Raw genomic sequence first — 9,729 nt, forward strand, 5'->3', positions numbered from 1 at the left:
TCTCTCTCACACACACACACACACACACACAACCCACACATGCGTGTGCATCAGGCCCTCTTTGACTCCTGTGCCCCCATGGTCATGGCCATGTTGGGCTCCATGCATGGACTAATGGGCTTATTAGCTTGGATGCTAAACTTCACCCGGCTGCCACATGGAACAGAGACTCTGGACACTGGCCCTGTTTCTAGCTTTGTTAAATTCCCACCTGCCCCTTTTTCAGGACTGGCTTGGGGGAAATGGGACCTTGGAAACTAAGAAATGTAACTCCACACCAATAAAATTTTCACCAAATCTCATCCTTCTGTGGGGGCTTCTGAACTTCTTATTTCAGTGGTGCCCCAAGAACCCCCCAAACAACAGAGGGTTCTCACTCATGTACCCTTCTGGAAGCCATACTGTCTAGGTAGGATAAGGATTTTAATCTGGGTTTTTAGAGTTGGAATTCTGGGGTCCTAAAATATGCATAAATTGTATCCAAGATAAAGTACATTTTCCTAGAAGAGGCTTTATTGCTTTAATAGAATTCTCTAAGGAGTCAATGAATTAAAAGTGTTAGGCATTAGGTTTCTCCAGAGCTGCAGAACAAATAGAAGATATATGTGTGTAATGAGGAATTGGCTCATGCAATTATTAAGGCTAATAAGTCCCATAATCTATAGTCTGCAAGCTGGAGACCGCGGAAAGCTGGTGGTGTAATTCAGTCCAAGTCTGAAGGCCTGAGAACCAGAGGAGCCAATGGAGTAAATCCTAACGGAGGGCAAGTGGAGATGAGATAAGATGTCCCAGCTCAATCGTGAGACCAGAAAAAAAGAGGCTATTTTCCTCCCGCCCGTGCTTTCATTCCGTTCAGTCCTCGGCAGATTGGATAATTCGCAGACACTTTGGGAGGGCAATCTACTTTACTGAGTCCACTGGTTTAAATGCTAAGCTCTTCTAGAAACATCTTGACAAGACACACCCAGAAACAACATCTCACTTGGGCACCCATGGCCCCCTCAAGTTGACACAGAAAATTAAGAACCTTGATAGAGGCATTCTAGGCCATTGTCCTGAGCTCAGTGAGCTGCAGAGGCAGTAATCAAAGGCTCCGGAGAAGCACTGGGTAGAAGCAGGTCGGCTGGTGCTGCAGGCAAGAGGCGGGAGGTAGGTCTCAGCAGTTCTGGTGGTGGCCTCAGTCCTGGCTGCACTTTAGAACTACCCCGCATGCCCAGAGAAACACCCAGGCGAGTTGAATAAGACAAACTTGTTATCTGGGTGGGAGGTGGTTGTGTTTATGTGACTGAAGGATTCTCAGCAAGAGAACCTAGAACATATTCACCAGAGAGGTCAAGTTTCCTGCCTTTGATTCTGTGGTCACAACAGATCAGGTCATAGTTCTTCAAGGTAAAAATCTCCTTCCCTCCGAATAGATAGAGTCAGGCGATTTATATTTCTACTAGTGAAGAAAATCACTTTGGGGAATAATTACTTGTGGTGGAATTAAAATGAAATGTTTACTCACAGACACTGAAGTCTCACCTGCTCAGGATCTAAGAGGTAACAATGGAAGTGTGCTGGATAATGTTCCTGCAGGGAGTTTAGAAAGCTCTGGAATGTCTCCTGCTGAATAAACTGCCTCATAATCATGTTGGGGCTTAACTGACATAAGAACCCAGGACTTTTCTCATTCCCTAAGAAGACTTTCACACAGTTTAAAAGTTTAAAACCTTATATTTCCTTCATAATCATCCCACATTTTCCACCACTTTATTTCATTCCATTACTTGTTGTTGTCACCCCTTATATCATAACTATCTCAACAAATTACTCATCTTAGCAACAAAATATTTCAGAGAGAATTCATTCAGAACAAAAACATTTATTTTTAAAATTGCCATTCTCTTTGCAGTCTAGGAAAAATTATTATAATCAGGAATAGTCACCATATAATTTTGATTGGTGATCTATCAAATAAACTATAGAAACATGATATACCCAAATCAGGGCACAGGCTGAATATAAGTCATGTTAGTAACATAGCAGTATGGTAAAATATTTAAAAAAGGTTTATTGCCTAGTTATTTTTAGCATTTGTCTTCATTATTTTAAAAAAAACCTTAAAATTAAATAATACTTCCTGTAAATTCCCCTTTGGTTTAGAATGTAAAAAAAGGCATTAACTTATTTTGTAGATGTTAACAAAAGCTTGAAATTATAACTGCCCTCATTCCACACTCTGCAATATCCCCCCTGGCTTTCCAGTATATATATCTTTCCAGTATATATAATCTTTCTTACATAATATACTAGCAAGATTCTCCATTTTTTTAAAAAACAAGAAATATCAAAATATCAAACACGTAGAGCCTATGGTGAGAAGTTCATCAATCACTTGAATCTATAAGGCAATTTTTCTGCCTCTTAATTCTACTCAAATTAATGCCAGTTTCTGATGACAAATGTAGGAACTGAACAATGGGCAGTTTCAGTGACCATCTCAGAAGCCTGAAGACTCTGCGTCCCAGAGTGACTTCCCTCTCAGGGCTCTGGATGCTTGAGCTACTAGACAGAGGCGCTCCCTCGGAGCTGTGCTCACCTCTGGGAAAATAGTGCTGCAGACTTCAGAGCCATCCATGTAGCCCTGGTTCAAATCCCCTTTCTGGCACCTAAAGCCCTGTGACCTCCATGAAGGTTACAAACTCCATAAAGCTCCATTTCCTATCTGCAAAATGTGATGAATATCTACCACTGAGGATTTTATGAGGATTATGTAAGACATTCAGTGGGGTGGGGGTAGGGAAGAGGGTGAGAAGTATTCAGTAAACAGAAATGATCATTATTGCATATTCCCAGAGACTGTAAGCATCACTGCATTTTCTTTCAGCAAAAAGTTATTAAAATTTTTAAAGAATATTCACTTTTATGTAACTCTATTTTCTAGTACTTTCTAAACCAATAACTAGTATTTATTGAATGTTTATGTTGTACCAGGGATGAGGCTGGGTACTGAGGAGAGGGGAGTGAACAGGCTTACTCTTCCTGTGCTTCGCAGGTAATGAAACCCATCTGTCCACTTTGTTCATCTTCTCTTGTTTAAGCAGGAAGCATAATCAGCCCTACAAGTCTAAAAAGCATATTGTTCCTTTTAGATAATAAAAGCCTGGACTTTCTGAATGCTAGCTATAATAAGCATTTAGATATTAATTCAACTAACCCTCACAATAACCCTATGAAGCAAGTGCTGTTATGATTGCCATTTTATACATAAGGCACCGAGAGATTAAGCATTTGCTCACATCTCACTGTGGACACGTGGCCGAGCTTGGGTTATGGACCCAGGCAGTCCGGCTGCGGAGCCCTTCCTCTTAGCCGCCACTGAATGCTGCTTCACAGGCGGACTGAGGCCCAGAGGCAGCCTCGTCGTCTTGGCCTCCAGTACATGATGTACGTGAAGGCATCTGTGCCGGCTCCCATGGATGCCGTTTGGACAAATGTCCATAGGCTCCGGGAAGGAAGAGGAGCCAGAAAAGTGATTTCTATCAGTTGCTTCTAGATCTAAAATTGTCTAAGCTGAGGGAGGTGGGCAAAGGGCCACCTTTATACCTCTGGGGAACGGTTCAGGGCGCAAGGAACACTCACCCTGGGATGAGCCAGATTGTCCTGAAAACTATTACCTTCCTTGAGAGAGGGCCTTTTAAAAAAAAAGACACAACAAAGAGTGGCTTAAATGAATGTGCTTTTTTAAAACTTCATTACAAACTTTATTCCCAGGCTTCTTCAGCTTAATTAGCTACAAAGAATGACTTGTTTCTAAGCAAAAACAAACAAACAAAAAACTGAAAAAACCTGCAGTGTCCAACGGGCTTGGGCTTAAGTTTATTAGAGGTATAGATTTTATCAGATGCATAACAAATTTTGAACAGGCATTCATAATATAAAATAGCAGACCCCAGCAACTTTTTCAAGGTTATCTTCTTCAGAAATTGACTCAGCTCAGTTTGCTTCGTTCTTGGAAGTCTCATCAAAATTCTCCACGAGATCTGGAACTTGGTCATCATCATCCCCTCTGGTAACAGTGGTACTTTGCCACCCACAGATTGTTTGGACCCAGCTTTAGCCAGTCTCCGTAAAGCAGGCAGACCGAATGCCCCATGCTGGTCGGCGTGCTGGGTAGCACCTCTGTCCGCTGCTGTGTGTCAGCACTGCCGGGAACCATGCAAGTGTTTGCTGCCGGAGATGCCTGAACTTTAGGGCTGCTAAAGTGGATCACTGCTCCTTGGTTTGTGAACGTATTCAGCTCTTCAATACCAGAGGTATTGTTACCCCTAGCTTCTTTCAGAACTGGAGTTTTTATCATCTGCTATCCCTGTTCTGTGAACCGCCTTCTTTCTGCGACCAGTTCCTTTCCCACCAGGGCGCACTCGGGCCTGTAGTTTAGTGTTTCTCTTGGTTCCTGATAGTTCCTTTCACCTTGTTGGGGAGGAAATGGGGCCTTGTGGGGAACTAGCGTTGGCAGAGTGGGTCTTGGGCAGAGCAGCTGAGGATCAAATGAATGTTTCTTTACAGAGGATATAAGAAGACAAAAGGAGTGGGGTCTCCCTACTGTGGGCTTAATACATACATTTTGGTTCTGCAGTTGAAGGGTTAGGGGTGTTTTTAAAGTGGAAGACCACACAAGGAAGGAAGAATTGGGATCTGGAAGGATTAAATCAAAACTCAAGAAGCGACCCAAAAAAAGAATGGCCATGAGGAGAGGAGCATCACCACCCATGTGCTGAGCCACTCATGGTCCCTGTCACTGACTGTCACACGCATGGCTCCCTGCACACTGATGCACACTTTCTAAATGTAGCGCTGCTTCCCTGGCTATAGGTGGCTGAACTGGGGCAAGCACCCAGCTCCACAGAGCTTTCCAGCCTGCTCAGCAGTTCTCCAGGATCCGGTGGGAAAGCTCTGTGGAGAAGAGAGTGCCACACAGAATCGTGATTGACATCCTCTTACGGGGGGTTGTATGTGACACTTGCAGAAGGCCTCAGCACCATAGGAGGCAAAGAAAACGGAGAGGCACACACAGAGAACATAGTCGAAAGCATCCATAACACGGAGAGCTTAGCTCTGAGCTGCAGGAGCAGAAAAGAGGAAGATTGCGGCTGAGACAGCCTAACCATGGAGCACCCACACCAGGATGTCCAAGATTGGGGTTTGCAATATAATCCTTTGTGGCTTTAGAAGAAATTAGTGGAATGCCTATTTACATTTCTTTATCTCATTGCTTCTTCGTTGTTATTATTTGTGTACCTTTAAAAAAATACATATGTTGAGGGAAGCATGCTAAAATTATTTTCACTATTAGATGATCAAAGCATTTGGATCAGCGGCTGGAGTGATAGTGCCTCTTGAAAATGTTCCTGCTCACAGCCAAGCCTGGAGCTGGGGCTACTCACTCTGCCTTCTTTTCTCCTTGTACTTCCTTACATTTAAACCTCACTAATGAGGTACCCAAAATATATCTCCCGTAAGGCTCAGTCTAAAAATAGTGACCAGTTTTGGTCTATGCTGTTACGAGGACAACAACCATATAAGTCAAGAGGGTGGGGAAGGGGAGATCAGAGCTACGAGCCTGGGAAGGAAACTGAGTGGTCAGAGGGGAATGTCCAACTGCCCCCAAACACTGTCAAGGAAAGGAGGCATTTGGATTGAGGCTAGAATCCGGTTGATCTACATTAAAAATTATGTCTTTTCTGTGATTTACTCTCTTAGATACACACTTCTGAGATGGTTAACTTGAGTATTTTAATTGAACTTCTAGGTAGTTATTCTGTGGAGTTCCCTGAGAATCATTTAACATTAAACATTTAAAAAAAACATTTGAGGAGAGGTCTCTAAAAATAACCAAACTTTCACAGATTTTCATCAATTTTCCTACCTACTCTATAGGCCTGGTAGCTGAAAATTTTTCCCTTTAGAGCAAAACACAGAAAAGGTTGTATTTAAAAGTGGCAAGAAATTCACTAAGAAACAAAAAAAGGAAGAAATTTCCAAACTAACATATTGAAAAGAATTTAATGATTTTATTCAATATCATTAAGCAAAAATGAAACAATTGAAGATATAAGGTAGCAAATGGTATGTTATATCTACTATGTTCTAACATCCATAATTATTGCTGCTGATGGTAGAATTCATGAGCATGGTAGAATAGATCAATGGGTGATTAGCTATCCTTTTCATATTCTATACATATAAAAACCTAACTCTGTTTATTCATAAATGATTTTTCTTACAAAAGGAGAAACTATTTTCATAAATAATTTAGTATTCTTCAGCCTATTGATAGCATCTCTCTTTGTCAATTACATTCATTCCAACTAAAAGCGTCTTGAGATGTTCAAATATGTAAGTTACTGTATGATTCATAATAACTTTCCCCCAAAAGATGCATCCAACCTCCAAAAACTTGGTCAGGTTGCTGCCAAATATCTCTTAGCCCTGGTTATGTGTCCATTTCTATCCAGCAAAACTGTGGACAATCACAAAGGAAAATTGATCATGGTCCCTGGGCTGAGGGAGTTTACACTCTTGCAGGGGTGACAAAACATGCACATCAATAATTATAAGATCAAACATGCTATATACTGCAAAAAAAGGCATAAATAAAACATGAGAAGATATCAGAGAGGAAGTGCTCACTTCCAGTGGGGCTATCACAGAGAATGGTGCATTTGGTCCAGACTTAAAGGAAAATTATGATTTAGAAAGCTAAAATCAGATGAAGAGGAATAGGAGGCAGAGAAGAGGAAAACAGGAGGGGAGGAATGGTGGTGGGAGCTAGGGAGAGGGGTTGAAGAATAGGGAGAAGGGGAACCCAAGAAAATCACAGAGTCTCAGATAAAGAATGGGAAGACTTGGAGTCAGTTAAGAAAAAGTGAGTGATAGGATTGAGTTAGCTCTAAAGTAGAGAGGAGTAAAGGAATAGGTAATAAAGAAGAGTAGGTTGGTTGGTTCAAAGACTATGGTTAGAATAGCTTCTCTTTCTTAATTTTGTCTATTTTCTTCTTTCAGCCGTGTTTGTCCTCAATTCACTTTGGAGCACCCATAAACTACTAATTTTGTTTATTTGTTTACTTACCCGTCTCCTTTCCTAAACCCAGAGCTCACTGGGGGCAGGACTGGTGTTGTTTTCCTTTTTGTATCCACAAAGCCTAACATGGAGCTCAGCACAGAGAGGTCTGTAGGATGGATAAAAGATTTTGCAGTTGGTGACCATGTCTAATGATTAACGAGGGCGTAAAACATGACAGCAGCTCAGCATGCCATCTGGATAGTCAACCTGACCTGGTTTGGAGGCCACCAGGGCTATTTCTTCAATCTGAGCAAGACTTTACACAAGTACTTACCTGCTGCACATGCATTACTCTCACTTGCAAAATGCTTGCCTCACAGGGTTGTTGTGAGGATTAAATGAGCTAATGTGGGCTGGATCTTTAGCACATTGCCTGGGCCATAGTAAGTGCTCCTTTTACATATTATCTTTTTATTTAATAGCAAACATGGCTTGTCGGTGACACATGAAGGCTGAACACTGTGTCAGCGTGACATTGGCTTTATGTTCAAAGTACAGAGGCTGGATAAATAACTCTGCTTTAGTTTGGATCTTAAATGATACCAACAACATAGGTATTTTTTTTTTATTTTGACATATGACACACATATGGGAGAATGCAAAGACACTCAAATATATAATGTAATATGTGATTATGTAGAAAATATGCTCATAACCAATATCCAAGATATAAAATGGAATATTGGTCACTCCTCTGATTCCCCCACTGTGTTCCTTACTAGTTGAAATCCTCTTTGTCTCCGTAAAAGTAGCCATAGCTATGATTCCTATAGTGGTCCCATCCTAGTTCTCCTAGCTTTTCTTTAAAGTTTTATCAATTAGGAAGTAAGGTTTCTCCTATTTTTCAGTATTGTATCAATTAGAATATACTGCATGCATACTTATGTGCCTTCTTCTTTTGATCAGTATTGTGTTTGTTAGATTCTTCAAAAAAAAAAAAAAGAGCTCTAGTTCCTCCTTTTTCACTGAAAGAATTTCAATATGCTAATGAATGCACCGCAATTTATTCATCCACTTAATGCTTATGGCCATTTTACTGTTGGATGTTTGGTTTATTTACAATTTAAGATTACTATTATCAAAATTATACATAGAGCATTCTTACACGTTTCCTCATACACAAATGCTTGCATTTCTCTTGCGATATGCCCAGGAGTGTGACTGCTGAATGATAAGGTATGTGTAGCTCCAATTTTATTATAAAATGTGAACTGTTTCTCAAAGCATTTGTACTAATTTCTGCTCCTGTCATCAATGTATGGGACATGTCATTACTCTGCATCCCAGTCAACACTTGTTATTTTCAAGTTGTTAATTTTTCCACTGCGGTGTGTGTACTGGGATCTCAGTATGATTTTGGCTTGTACTTCTAGATTGCGGAGCACAGTGGCATATTCTTATTAGTTGTTCAGATTTCTTTTTTGTGAAGTGCTCATTCAAGTCTTTTACACATTTTTTAATTGGGTTATCTGTCTTTTCCTAACTGACTTGTGAATGCAAATCCTTTGTTGATTATGTGTTGTAAGTATCATCTCATTCTGTGCCTTGTATTTCCACACTCTTATCATGAGTTTAATTACTTAATTTTAATATCATTGCAATCTTTTCTTTTTATGTCATATTTTAAAATCCTGCTCAATGCCATAAAGATATTTATAATCATATAAACAATTTAAATTTTTTCTTTTCACATTTAAATTCATCACACACTTCGAGTTGATCTTTGTGTGTGGTATAAGGCAGGGGTTCAATTTCATTCCTTTTCCACTTAGATGCCCAGTTATTGCAGCACCATTTAATGAGAAGATGGTCATTCATTTCCTCAACTGTTCTGCATTACCCCCTTTGTCATAAATCATGTCAACATATGCATGAGTCCATTTTGGTATCTCTACTCTTTTCCATGGGTCTGTTCATCTGCAGCAGTACCACACAGTCATGATTGATATAGTTTCACATTAAGTCTTGATATTTGGCACAACAGATTTTCTTCAAGAGTGTCTTGAATGCATGTCAGATATACTTTGGGGAGCATGAGGCAAGAAAGATTGATGATGTGGGACAATGGCCAGGTAGGGTGTAAGAAGGGGAGGAATCCTTAACACTCAAGAAACTAAAGTAAAACGCTGAGGTAAGCAATGAGGGGGTGAGGGTCACATAAAGTAGGGAGGTGCTGAAGACAAACATCTCTCAAGTCATCATATTTATTAAGGTGAAGAGTTAGTCAAACAGCCTGGGAATATTTAGGTATCAGGCTTGCTGTAGTGGCTTCACCCCTGGACACACAGAGGTCATATTAATAGTTTATGTTACTCACTTGCTCTTTTTAAATTGAGTTTTATTATCCAATTTTTCAGTCCCTCGGTTGATATGTTCCACTTGGATTTTAATCTTGTCATATTTTCCCTCATGCTTATGGTTCAAGCCAATTTTAAGGCTAATTTTGGCAGAATCCATCTAAATTGAGCACACAGGATATATGAGATAATGCCTCTCGTATAGAAGATTTTATGAACAAAAAGTCTTTTTTAGAGTTCCTAACCATCAATCTGCATTTCTTACACAGTAAAGATTGCAACTGGCAAAGAACTCTAAGATGATAGTATTGATTGATCCAAGAT

The 9,729-nt window shown here is 40.2% G+C and overlaps 1 pseudogene; it reads right to left on the minus strand.

The window, feature by feature from the left end:
* Positions 1-3,978: 3,978 nt before the first annotated feature.
* On the minus strand, positions 3,979-5,082 carry LOC118666055 (annotated as a pseudogene).
* Between the last annotated feature and the right edge of the window lie 4,647 nt (positions 5,083-9,729).

Source organism: Myotis myotis, unplaced genomic scaffold (assembly GCF_014108235.1).
Source record: "Myotis myotis isolate mMyoMyo1 unplaced genomic scaffold, mMyoMyo1.p scaffold_m19_p_1, whole genome shotgun sequence".
NCBI lineage: Eukaryota > Metazoa > Chordata > Mammalia > Chiroptera > Vespertilionidae > Myotis > Myotis myotis.